General features: G+C 38.2%; 1 long non-coding RNA gene across 2 annotated transcripts in view; it reads left to right on the top strand.

Moving 5' to 3' along the window:
* LOC128314385 (uncharacterized) overlaps positions 1–14,524 on the top strand; it is a 261,252-nt gene that overhangs the window by 135,402 nt on the left and 111,326 nt on the right. For both annotated transcript variants that reach the window (XR_008295968.1, XR_008295969.1), the window contains exon 3: positions 8,076–8,163. This is a non-coding gene — a long non-coding RNA (uncharacterized LOC128314385). The remainder of the gene's footprint in view (positions 1–8,075; positions 8,164–14,524) is intronic.

The raw sequence follows: 14,524 nt of genomic DNA, 5'->3' as shown, positions 1-14,524 counted from the left end.
AAAAGCCACTAATTTATATAGAACTATATTAGAAGGGATTAAAAGAAGTTAGAGTTGCTGCCCAATTAAAGAATCCTCAGGAATGTTTATGTATGCGATTTAAGTTTTTCAAAGTACATCTCACTGAGTTCATTTCAAATGTATCTAAACTCTTTTCAAATAGCCTTTCAATTGTGTATTAATGAGCCTCCACTTTGAGATCAAGTACCCATTTTCCTACCTTCAGGAAGTGTTGGCCCAGTCCCTCCCAGGCAGCTGCCCTGATCCCATGGGAGCTGAAGCTCCCAGGTTACACCTCTTCCCCAAGGGACAGTCCTCATCCAGTGACTAGTGGCTGTGGAAGAGAGGGGTGTGTGCAAGTCTGCCCCCTCCCTGTCATTTGGGACCAGCCTGAGACTTCTACAACAGCATCGTATTTCAACTTCTCCCTCTGCACAGTCTGGTTCTTCCCTCACTGCTTATAGGTGTACCTCCCTGAGGCAATCCCCCAGAAACTACCCTGTATAAAAATCTGTCTTGAGTCTGTTTCTAGAGAACCTGACCTACAATGTATACCTTCAACTTTTGTTGTAACTTAATACAAATTGTATCATTGTTCCCCCCACCCCCCAGTCTTTTGATATTGGCAAACTGCCCTTTCTTTGATTACAGCTCTGCTTAGCAGGGTTATATATATATATATTTTTTTGCATTAACCATATCATTTTTTTTAAGTTTATTCATTTAATTTGAGAGAGCTGGAGAGGATCAGAGAGAGAGGGGGCAGAGGATCTGAAGGGAGCTCTGTGCTGACAGCAGAGAGCTTGGAGCTCAAACTCATGAACCATGAGATCATGACCTGAGCCGAAGTCAGATGATTAACAGACTGAGCCACCCAGGCACCCTGACATTAACCATATCTTAATGTATCATCTGCAAGTTCACAGCTTTTTTAAATGTTGTAGGAACCTAAATAAACATATAAGGCTGAGCGAAGAATGTTTTATGATTTTAAAACCTATTTTACACTTGCGTTGCCACACGTAATTCAAAAGCAATTTTTGCTGAGACTCATTTTTACCAATTCTCTCCAGATTGTTCTACTTAGTCATAGAAACAATTGTTTTCTTTAGATACTCGCATTATCTGTTTATACAGAGTTTATATACTGTTTGTATACTATTTTTTATGTAATTACAACTCTATATAAAATGTGCATAATTAGACTTGGGAACAAGCGCAACTAAGGGTGAACTCACTTGGTGAGTTAAACTCGCCAGGTATGTAGTAACCTACAAGTGGCAACTGGTCAGAAGCTATAGGTCACACAGCATGACTGTGTTTGACAGCACAAAAGACTAATCCACTGAGTCAGGCAAGTAGAAGTCTCAGAACTCCTAGAAGTACCTAGTTGAAAGACTCAAGGGAGTCCAGGACTCGATCCTTGTCTCACTAATGCTGAATTGGCAAAACAAAATTATAGTGCTTCGGGAGATCTGGTATCTTCCAGGTCCTTTATTTACAGGTAAGAACACTGGGGCTCAGACAGAGAAATTGTTCTGGCAGTAGCCAGTATTAGAAATCCAATTTCTGACCCTTAGATCAATACTCTCTGCTACACTATGCCACAGACCTAGACTAGAGAGATAAATTAGGAATTATAATTTATTCACAAATCTTAGACTTCTGGTTACTTGGAAGTAGCCCTGAAATATTTATGTCTGATGCCCATCAGGGCATATGGAGGATAATGTTTAGTATTCAGAACTGTGAACCATCTTCTCTTACACGCTAAAGCTGAAATTAACTAACCCTGAGGTAATGAGGATTTAGGTAAACTAGACCACGTATACAATTACAAAAACAGCTCTTACCATTAAATAGCAAGCATTTTGGTTTGGGCCACATTATCATTGTATAATGAATGCCTGTTCTGTGTACCTTCTCAAGAGATTGCAAAGGAGAAATAACCATACTGTTCTCTTCGTTTTTTTTTTTTTTTGAAAAGAAATTATAGAAAATATTTTTATCCATCACTTACTGGGATCGACAAGTAAAGGGATTTCTAAAAAGGCTTATTTCAACCTACGTATTAACTATAAAAATTCCAATCTGAAACAACTGCTGTTTTATTTTAAAAGTGTCAAGTCAGTAGCTCCTTTGGTTTAAAAATACCATGCTTATTTTTTTATATTTTTATTATATAAAATGGCTGCTTTTTGAATTATTTTTGTACAAAATTGAAATATATTTCCCTTGTTCTCATTCTATGAATTGTGAGTACATACATATATATGTTCAATTACATATATCTGCATATTTTATGCATATGTATGTATTACATATATACACACTCACGAATACTAAAGCTTAGACACAGTAAATTTCCATTTTAGAAGAGTGAATTTTGTATCATTTGAGAATAAATTGCAGGCAGATCAATAATTCAGGATAAATCAACTGAAGAAATGTTCTAATTAATGATATGCATACTTATAAGTACCTCACAGTGCTTATTACTATGGATCAAATTTTCTGGACATTTAGAAAGTTTTCAATGTGAGGCTGTGACAGATAGCTCTGGTATGATATAAGTGAACATATATTTTGGTACCCATATGTACACAGACACATTCTTCTCTCATCCATATGAGTAGAATTTCTGGGTCAAAAGACATACCCATCTTCATTTTTAGTAGTTGCTATCAAATGGTTTTCCACAGGGGCTGTACAATTTGGACTTCCACCAGCAATATTGTTCACTGCTGTGTATCCTCACCCACACAGTCTTTTTTTTTTAATATATATTGGTGATTTTGCTGCATGTAGGATGATATTTCATTGTAGTTTTAATTTTGTAATTCCATGATGAATAATGAATGAATGCTTCTACATATGCTTATTAGCCATTTGTATATTACCTTTTGTAAAGTGCCTGCTCAAATATTTCATCTATTCTTTGACTAAATTGTTTTTTCTTTGTCATACTGATTTGTAGGAGTTCTTCGTAGATGCATAATATGAGACTTTTATTAGATCTATTTATTGCAAATATTTTCTTCTATTCTGTGGGTATGCAGTCCTTTTCGTAACAACCCTAGAGCTATTGGATTGTTCCTTGGTCAATCAATTCTCAAAGAAAGAAAACAACATTGGCTTTGAGTTGAAACAACAGGGGTGGGGCGCCTGGGTGGCTCAGTCGGTTAAGCGTCCGACTTCGGCTCAGGTCACGATCTCGTGGTCCACGAGTTCGAGCCCCGCGTCGGGCTCTGGGCTGATGGCTCAGAGCCTGGAGCTTGCTTCCGACTCTGTGTCTCCCTCTCTCTCTATCCCTCCCCCGTTCATGCTGTGTCTCTCTCTGTCTCAAAAATAAATAAACGTTAAAAAAAAAAAAAAAGAAACAACAGGGGCCTTGAGTTGAAGGCTTGAAGGACTACTGTGTGATTTGGGACAAGTCTCTTACTTAACTATCAAGAATCTCTTGATAGTTCTTGTTCTTCTTCTTGTAAGATGGAACTAACAATACCATCCACAATGTGTACTGTGTTGTGTTGTATTGTGTTGTGAGGGTTAAATAAGCCATTTTAAGTGACAGAGCCTAGCAGAGTCTCTAGCCCATATTAGATGCTTAATACATTTAATAGGATGATAGACAATAAAATATTCTTTATTTACTCTCGAGTATCTGATACTGGCTATGGACTTTTAAAACTCTTCAGCTAAAGTCTCAGTATTATCGCCGAACCTCCCTGAGGCATGCCTTATATGCTATTGTGACTTACTTATCTCTTCTTGTAAACTTCCAGGAAGTTAAAAAGCCTGAAACAGCCATCTTCTGTTCTTGTTTCCTTAGATGGGGGGTCAGAATGTATATTTGTTGTGGAGGTGAAATGAATTCTATTTTATAGGGAAATAAATATGTTAGAGAAATATGGAGATTTCCAAAAATTTAAACATACATATTTGTAAAAGAAATAATTTAAGTGTGTTCAGTAGGAACCAGTTAAATATTTCCCAAGTCTTTTTCTCAGTAGATGTTTTCTTTGTTTTGATGGGTAATTTATAGGCTAAACATACAACTACACTAATGCATGATATTTATTCTGTTAGGATGCTAATGACATTGATTTCTAGTGATAAAAAAAAGTGAAATTGTGACCTGTCTGGTGTGACAGTGATTGGTCCAGGAGCAACCAGGGGGTAATGCATATAAATTCTCCTGACTAACATCATGATCTCAGCCAAATACCCAAGTACAGACTTGAGAAGCCTGTACCATTTCTGGATTTGAAAGTTTTTAAATCATATTATCAAGTGGAAAGTCATTATTATGCTATTTTAAAATTAAACACTCAACATTTCTGTGGTCGCCACTGTTACTTACTTTTGCCAGAGACGCCCAGTGCTCAGTATCTTGAAATTGTAGGCAAAGGACCCTCACTTTAGTAGATGCAAATCAGAAAAAGAAGTGAGCAAAATCCGTATTTTCCTTCTTATCAGTGGAGTGAAATTAATTACTGTTTTTATTCTAGAAAGATTTGATCAGGTGAGAAGAGATACAGGATTCTGCCCTTTGCTTTCCAATAAATATCTGCTATAACTGAATGCTCTGGGGGGTCACTGGAGTTGGTATTCTCTCAGGCTATAAAATGGTTTTAAAAATCCTTCACTTCCATTCTATTTATATATCTTTCTTTTCTTTCCCTCAGGAATTCATTTAGAAAAAGTGGGAAAGTGCTAGATGTAGAATGGTTGCTTTTACAATCTGTTACTATGTAACTAAACTAGTTCCAAGTGGCTTGTTGACTTCCAAAGTTTAATGGGTTAGTGGGTTTGAAAAACTTTAGGAGAGAATTGTGTAAAACCTAAATTGGAACCACATCCTGGTTTTTAATGATGTTATCCTTTGAGAAATTTTCACTAAATTAGCTCTATATTTTCAGTTTTCTGAAGTGTAACAAGTACTTGAGAATGAGCAGAGAGCAGGCATATTGTTTACAATCAGTTATATATGATTTGTTAGCCAGCACTGGAAAGCCGACAACATAATCCCTCCTCCATCCCCCATCAGATCAGCTCCAGGTTTGTGAATATCATTTATGTGCAGGCTTGTTTTATATTTATATTTAATGAGATCCTGAATTCTCAATTTTGGATAGCACCTACCAGTTTGAAACTAAAAATGCTATAACTTATAGACACTCAAATATTTGAAATTTAAATTTAGACACTTTAAATTTAAATCAATTGAGCAAATGAAATTGGACAGAATCAACGGTTTGGGGTAGAAGATGTGCTAAATAACCAGCTATGCTCTAAGAATTTTGATAACTATAATATCTTTTTTGACAAATTCCTCAAAGACATTGCTTTGAAGGGCAAATACCCAGGGAAATTGCTCTAGCTAGGTTTGGAGGTCCTAAGAGATGCAAAGAAACATGGAGAGTAAGGGCATTGGGTTCTTTCAGGTCTCCCAGGGGCACAGGGTCTGCAGAAACCCTGGCCTGGAAATTGGAAGGATGAAGTAAGAACACATTTTGTGAATTTCATTCTCAGGCATAGAAGCTGAGGGCAGAAATCCAACGGGGATCTTATTCGTCTTAGCAAATCAATCGATGGACTGTGAATTAGTTAAGAGTCCCTAAGGTTTGTAATTTCTCCTGGTTATGTTTGTCATCTTATATATTTGCTGTAATGATCAGCAGTGAAATCATTGAAATGTAAGGTCTGCAAGTGTTAGTATTGGGAGCAGTGATGAAAGAATTTACTTTTTACTCAGAGCCACTCCTGTGGATAGAATGAGTGGTGTGACAGTCACCAAAAGGAATTTGATAGAAGAAACTGGGCCTGGGCCTTCTCTATGGATATGCCCCAGAGCCTTGTCCCTATTCCTGGAGATTTCACTTGAAGACATTTTCAGAATGTTGTGTTGAAATCTAATCATCTGAAATTTTTAAAAATGCCCACAGGCATGTAAGAACATGTTAATGTTCTTATCATGTTCTTATCATGTTCTTATCATGTTAATGTCTTATCATGATAATGTTATTATCATGTTAATGGTGGTACATGCAGGGTTAGAACTAAACTTTTAAATTTCCGTTATTTTATAAGCAGAAGAAGACAACTGTGATGTCATCCCTCAAAACAATAGCAAATAAAAGGTTAAATCTTGAAGATTGTAGATATATAGATTCCACTTCTAATTGTAGCTTTTATTTCCCATCTTTATGAAGAAGTTCACATTTTTTGTCATGCAAATTAAAAAAAATTTTTTTACATTTATTTATTTTTGAGAGACAGAGTGACACAAAGTGAGAGTCGGGGAGGAGCAGAGAGAGAGGGAGACACAGGATCGGAAGTAGGCTCCAGGCTCTGAGGTGTCAGCACAGAGCCCGATGTGGGACTCGAACCCACAGACTGTGAGATCATGACCTGAGCCAAAGTTGGAGGCTCAACCAACTGAGCCACCCAGGCGCCCCATCATGCAAATTTTTTAAAACATACAGTAGTCCCTCCTTAGCCATGGTTGCACTTTCTACAGTCTCAGTTACCTTTGGTCAACCAGGGTCCAAAGGCAGAGGGTCCTCCTTCTGATGTATTGTCAGAAGGTCAGTAACTAGCCTAATGCTACGTCACATTGCCTACATCATTCCCTTTACTTCATCTCATTATCTCACGTCATCTTCATAAGAAAGGTGAACACGGTACAGTAAGACATTTTGAGCGAAAGTCCACATTCACATAACTTTTATTACAGCATGTTGTAATTGTTCTATTTTATTATTGTTGTTGGTAGTCTCTTACTGTTCTAAGGTCTAAAGTAAACTTTATTACATGTACGTATATATGGGAACAAACATAGTATATACAAGAACTGGTACTGTCTGTGCTTTCAGGCATCCATTGGGGATCTTAGAATGTATTCCCTGGGGGTAAGGAAGATTACTGTACACAAAAGTACAGAAAACACTATAATGAACCTCTATCTACCACCTGGATGGATAATCAATATATTTCTTACTTGCTTTATCCATCTCTTATTTTAAGCTGAAATAGTTTAAAGCACATCTAAACCTCATCTGAGGATTTTTAAGTTTCCAATGAGTTTTAATTTCATTTGTCATTTTACCAATCTCACTGCAAATAATTGTAGCAGATAATACTATCATCACCTGATAGTGAAGGAAAGCCAAGGCCTGGACTTTCACTTGTCTAAGGTCACCCAAGCAGTCAGTAGCCAAGCTGTGATCACCTCCTTCTTAGCTCCACTAGATTTATTGAGATAACTTTCCAGTTCCCAATGCTCCCTATTCTTGAGAATTGCACCCTGTGTAGGAATGAGTCTTAGCAATTTTGTTGTTTTACTAGGTGACAACCTTGCCATTGCCCTCCAAGGTAAAACTGATAGGACTGGGGTATACACTGAAGCTGTGGTCAGATTCTCTGCTTTTGGAATTTAGTATTGGAGCTAAAAAAACAAGGTATTGAGATGTGTACTTCTTTGGGAATAATGGGTCAGAGAAAGTCTATCTGACTAGGAGAGGCTTGAATGGAGTTCTGAAAGAAGAGAGGAAGGGAACAATTCCTGATATCAGTAGTAAGACAGTACATAGAAAACAGCAGAAATAATATAATCCAAAATAATCAGTCTAAGAAGTATTCAGGTTTGTCATTCTTTGTTTAAAAAAAAATCGAGCAGGGGCGCCTGGGTGGCTCAGTTGGTTGAGCGTCCGACTTCAGCTCAGGTTATGATCTCGCAGTTTGTGGGTTCGAGCCCCGCGTAGGGCTCTGTGTTGACAGCTCAGAGCCTGGAGCTTGATTCGGATTCTGCTTCATCTCTCTCTGCCCCTCCCCTGCTTGCACTCTCTCTCTCTCTGTCTCTCTGTCACTCTCAAAAATAAATATAAAAAAAAATCAAGCAGAGAAACCAAACACTAACCAGATGAAATAAAACAAAACATAACAAACTGATACTCCTGAAAATATTTTTCTCAAAATAAATAAAAATTTATTTCTTGGACAACACAGAGAACATAAAAGATCCTAGTATGTGCAAATACTCATTCGAGATTATGTTTCTTGTTGTGTTTTAGCTACTACTTTGTTATGAAAACAAGGACTTTTGAGAAATTTATGAAAATAGGCCCAGCTTTGCCTATAGACATGGCTCAAGGCAATAGTGTAAGTAGGTCAAATATATTTTCTGTTTTTCTCCTACCATTTCCTCTTTTGTCCTTTTTTTCTTCAAGTGACATAGTCTGCTTGATACCTTCCCCTCAATTTGATCTAGCAAATATTTATTGGATTTCTTTAGGAGCATATATGTTATCAGCTGACTTTATTACAATGTGTCGCTCTCATGATGTCATCAATGGAGGGAGACTGGGGGCCAGGGAGCAGGGCTTGTGATGGCAAAAGCTACACAAACACATTGAGTGAGAATGGCAGAGGTAGGACTTGGATTTTCCAAGCAGCATCTTGTAGAAAGAAGGACAATTCAGGCCGATGGACCAGCATGAGCAAGGTTATAAGGTGTTTGAGTGCAGAGTTTAGATTACAATGAGTAGTAGGCTATATGCCAGAGAGTATTTCAAGAGAGGCAGAGTAAGGGAGTTTTGAGTAGAATGGAAAGAGAAGGGAGAAAATCCTGAAGGAGCACCAAATCATGGTGTACCAAGTCAGGCATTTTAGATACTATAGTACTTATTCTGCACCCAAATCTGTGGGGGTACTGGAGACCTGGCAACACACACAGGGTTCTGCAAAGGGTCAGAACTCAAACTCAATGTGTAAATTAACTCCAGAGAGGTGTCAGTTCAAGATTTTCATCTCTGATTGAGGCATGGAAGGCTTGGGCTACAGTTAAAGGAATTTCTGCATCAGGGGAAGTAATTTTGAAGAGTGGAAAGTTTTTCATAATGCAGCACATATCACTTTCAGTAACAACCTACGCAGCACAACCCTGCTATCTAATTTCCAGAGAAGTTCACCCCAGCACCCTCTGGGATTTGCTCTATAATAAAAGGCAAGATAGGGTGCCATCCTCACTCTGAATTGGCTGGAAGAGCAGAGTAACGTCAGGGCAGCAAATCATTATAATGCTTCATTAACAGGGCCGTTTCCTCACCTGCCATGTGGCAGTCACTACTCATCCTGCCTACTTCAAAGGATGTTAGTTCAGATGAATTCAACAGTCACTTCGGTGATGATGACGCTTTGTCTTTTATTCTGGACAATTCTACTGAAGATATTCCGTTGAATTTTAACATAGTTTTAAACTTTCAATCATTTTTCAGGGGTTTGTGAATGGGAAGGGGGGGCTGGTTTTTGTTTGTTTGTTTGTTTTGTTTTACTAGAATGGTAACAGTAAAAATGAAACTAAATGGAGAGCCAAAACACCCAAGTTTGGGATCCTAGCTTGCCCATTTACTCACTGATGAGTCTGTGGTGACCCTCTTGATCTTTTGAACCTCAGGGACTTGCCATTCACTCACCATATACTTCATGGGTTCGCTGTAAGGATTTTATGTTTAAATAAAGAAAAAAGTGCCTTGTAAATTATAAAGTACTCTACTGATATTTGGTACAATTTGCAGAGCCATCTTTGTGCGATTACAAGCTGGTACCACCTGCCCATATTTTTGTCATCTCATCTGACTCATTTAATAAGAACAAGTAGTCCATAAGCCAGCACATAGGCTGACCTATAAATCACATTCTGCCCTCCTCTGAAAAATCTGGTGTCTGTCATGTGTTTAGCCTAACAAAACACTAAGAAGCAATATATAAGCCTTCATCCATTTATTTGCACAATATTCTCATTTACTGAGTTCTTGGTATTTTGTATCATACATATGTGCTGAAAGATGAAAGTATAAGAGAAACAGTTGCAGTTTTATCAAAATTTGAGTAATGAATTCTTATTAAACTTTGAAAAAATACACCTTCTTCCTCTGCTTCAAGGTATCTGGGAACCAGGTAAAATATGGCTTCTTTTTTTCTTGCATGTAAATTTTCCATATGCATTAAAGATAGCACTACTTTAGAGCTTTGAGAATTCTTTAGATAATGAAAACTGCTCTCATTAACCACAATTCTAGCTTCAGTCAATGATAAAAGGAAATAGGAGGATTGCTATTGGAGGCTATGGATGGACACTAAGAAAAACTCTAGTCCTAGCAGACTTTATTTCATATGATCCACACATGTTTTACTTTCTTTGACATTGAGGTTGATTCTCAAAAGAGACTTTTTGGGAGAAAGACCTTGTTTTATTTTCCAGGACACTGTGTCAGGTAGGTAAGCTGGTAGGCAGACTTTCTTCTTTCCTTATCTGTAACATTTATATAAAGAAATTCGCAGAGTAAATACCACTTAGGAAAAACATTTCATTTTAATATGCAGAAATGAGTTGCCACCCCAAATTTGAAGCCATGTTAGTTACTAGAGTCCAAAGCATAACAAAATAGTTATTTTATCAACTAATCACATGCTACTGAATTTGATTTAAGTGTGCTCTACTGCTCTCATAGCATTTTACAAATCACTGTCTGCACTTCAGTAAGTTCCATGCAATGTGCTGGTGGAATCTATTTCTGTCCGTAAAGACCTTCCCATCACGAGAGTGACATTAATGATTATCTCTCCCTTTCGCATGGGCGCCCACCAGCTGAATTGCCTCTGTGACTTCCTGCCCACTTGGAATGATTGAGTTTTGCAACCGACACTGACTTGGGCAGCAGGATCAAATTCCCCACCTCCATGTGGCAGCTCCCTGCTTTGGTCTTGTGCACCCTAAGGACAAAATGAGGGCAGCGCCCTTACTTATCTCTCCCCAAGAATTAGAATTCCTCGTGTAATGAATGTGGTAAAGGCAGCAGGGCGTTGCTTCCTTTTAGGTGCACATTAATATGAAACAATTGTGAGCTGCCACTGCTTGAATTCTAAGCTACTTCATTGAGACTGAAACTGAACAAAAAGTAAAAGGAAATAAAACCCAGAAAAGGGGCTAAAGCAAGGAAGCAGCAGATTTTTAAAGATTTGTCAAACCTGAAAGGAATTTAGGAGAATAATTATTTGTCTGGAAAAGATGCTGATTTTCCACTGTTACATATAATGACGTTTTCTAAAATACTGAATTTATGTTAGAAACATGTGTGCCATTTCATGCAGAACCTTAGCATTTTATACTGTAATAGGAAATGCATTATTCACATTTGGGTAGTTATATTTGGGGATTTTGGTAGGTTTATTTTTGCCCCAGTTTTTCACACTGTGTCCACAACTTTTGCAATGTGACATTGTGGCTCCTCCCATCCAGAAATGGCATTAGTTTTCTCACTTCTTGAATATGGATTGGCCTTGTGCTGTGCTTTGGCCAACAGGATTTGGAGAAAGTGACTGTGGACCAATCCCAGTCTAAGCCTTGATCATCTCCTCCCTCTCCTGGCACCCTGCCAGAGAATGGCCTGCTGGGGGATGAGATACCATGTGGAAGAGCTTAGTTGTTTTAGGTAAGACCATTTGAGACAAGCCTATAGCCAGCTGAACTCCCAGAACAGGCCCGTGGCTGACCACAGATGCCTGGGTGAACCCAGTTGACACATCAACTCACTGCAATAAGTATTTATTTTAAGATTCTGAGTTTTGGGTGGTCTGTTATGCAGCAAAAGCCAATTGACACAGAAACCAAGAATATGTCATATTATTTATTTTTGTTACCATATACTCAGTAATAAAGATAATATTTGTAGAACTTTAACGAAACAACAGGATAAAATGACTCAGGGTTCATTGGTCCCCTTGAAACCAAATCACCTGAGCAACAAGAAGTGAAGCTAGAGATACAATCTGAATTCAGATCCTTCAAAATCTTAGGACTCATGATTAGGTGGTTGGGTTTGTTGTTGTTGTTGTTGTTGTTGTTGTTGTTGTTGTTGTTGTTGTTTTCTTGGGGACTATTATGATCCTATGTGACGTTTTTTAGAAATATTTTATTTCTAAAGGAAGGAAGGAAGGAAGTCTCAGGAGTAGTGAATGCAGAGACCCCTGAACCCTTCACTCAGCTTCCTCCAAGGTGACATCTCACATAACTGTAGCATAATATCAAAACCAGGAAGCTAACAATGATATGATGGTGTTACATAGATGACAGTCTTTATTGAGTTTTTACTAGCTTTTATATACACTCACGTTGTGAGTGTGTGTTCACAGTGTGATCCCCAGTATAGATTCATATAACCACTCCCACAATCTAAATATACAACTGTCCCATCACCACAAAGAAAACCTTTTGTCTGTTTTATAGTTGCACCCATAGACCCCCTTCATCTCTATCCTCAGGTAACCATTAATCTGGTCTCATTCTCTTCAGTTTCATAATTTTGAGCATGACATAGGAATAGAATCATATAGCATATAACCGTTTTTGGAAATGCTTCCAAATATTTTAAGCAATGGAGCAATATGATTGATTTCCATTTTAGTCAGAGCATCATGGCTGCACTAAGAAGGCTGTGTTGGGGAGACAGGAGGCTTGAGAAGGGTGGGGGTACAAGGAAAATGGTGTTGGAATAATTTGTTTACAGTGTGCCAGGAACTGTACTAAGCTCTCTACATGTATCAATTCATGTCATGTTCACAACAACTCTATGAAGTAGAATGCTATTACTTCCATTTTCCAGATGAGGAAATTGAGGTATAGTGAGGATATGTGATTGTGGCCTCAAAGCTAGTAAAGGACGGAGTCCTAAATGCTGTCCTATAGTTAATACATGAATACTATACTTATACTTAATACTTTCTACTTAATACATGACTATCACTGGTACTGTACATGTACATGCTTTTAAAAATTTTTATCTAAATTAAAAAAAATTTTTTTTAACATTTATTTATTTTTGAGACAGAGAGAGACAGAGCATGAACGGGGGAGGGGCAGAGAGAGAGGAAGACACAGAATCAGAAGCAGACTCCAGGCTCTGAGCCATCAGCCCAGAGCCCGACGCGGGGCTCGAACTCACGGACCGTGAGATCGTGACCTGAGCTGAAGTCGGACGCTTAACTGAGCCACCCAGGCACCCCAATCTAAATTTTTAAAATTTGAATATAGTTGATATGCAATGTTACATTAGTTTCAGGTATACAATATAGTGATTCAACATCTTTACACATTTTGCTATGCTTACTGTGATTTTTATTATTCCTGCATTTGTTACGTTTCTACTTGCCAACATATATAAAGTGATTATACTTCACCTCTCCAGAACCCCTCTAATGGAAGAGAGTCTGCCATGTCCTATAAAATATTTAACTTCCTATCAGAGGAGATCCTGATGTCTAAGGCTCTAACAACCTGCCTTGGGATACTTTTGTAAATGACTCTTAGTACATATAGGCAGATCAGAAGTTTTCTGCAAGGGCCAGGACTAGAATGAGACATCCAGGAAACAAAATGTAAGTAAACCCCCACTCTCAGGTCCTAACCCTACACTTGCACGACAGTTAGTGCCTCTTAACATTTTGGGCCCCAAGCACCTGCCTTGCCTTACCCGAGTCTCAGTAGTGTTTTCTATCCTTTTTTACCTGGAGATTAAACACCTTCTCCATGTGCCTCCCACCGCCCACCACCGCCCCCCAAGCTCTACTGAGGTGTAATTGATAAATAAAATTGTAATAAATTTAAAGTGTGCAAAGGGATGATTTGATAATATGTATACATTATGAAAGGATTCCCCCTTTGAGTCAATTAACGCATTCATCTCTCCACATATTCACCCCCGCCTTTTAGGGTGAGAACATTTAAGTCCTACACTTTTAGCAAATTTCAATTATATAATACAGTGTTATCAACTTTAGTCACCACGTTGTACATTAGATAGTCAGATTTTATTCATCTTATAGCTGAAAGTCTGTATACTTTCACCAGCTTCTCCCTATCTCCCCACCCTCATGTACCTTTATAGCATCTGAACTTATAGTATAACAGCATTTTGCCCTTCTGGTCTTTGTTCTTCGCTGCCTGAGAGGGGGAACAAACTCTGTCATCTTCACAATATCTCTAGCACTTAGCACATGGTAGATATTTAATAAAATTTTTCAAATGAATTAAGAGAAGTTCATTGAGAAACATACTCTAGGGAATTGTTTATATTAAGAGAGTAGGACATTTTCTCTACCATGGGAGCTCAAACCCCAAAAAGGGAAAGACATAAATCAGACAGTCACCCAGTGGTGAGCTAAGTTCTGTGATAAAGGCATGGATAGATGTCTCTGAGACCATAGAGGAAAGAGTAAGAACAATCACGTGGGAGGTGTAGATTGTAGACTCGTAGCTTAAGTCTTTCCTACACATCCCATCAACTTCTTCCCAGCACTCAAGTCTGCAGGGTAGCCATGCTGATTCTCTGATGAACAAACAGTCAGGGGATGGAAAAGTCATTTCTGAACATGAATTACCTAATGAAGCAGTCGGGGAAGGGAGAGAGGGAGGAAGACTGGTTTGTTTTCTATCAAGTTAAATTGGGTATGCTGTCAGGACACC

The sequence above is a fragment of the Acinonyx jubatus genome, chromosome A1 (genome assembly GCF_027475565.1).
Source record: "Acinonyx jubatus isolate Ajub_Pintada_27869175 chromosome A1, VMU_Ajub_asm_v1.0, whole genome shotgun sequence".
Taxonomy (NCBI): Eukaryota; Metazoa; Chordata; class Mammalia; order Carnivora; family Felidae; genus Acinonyx; species Acinonyx jubatus.
This window is presented reverse-complemented; position numbering and strand designations above follow the sequence as displayed.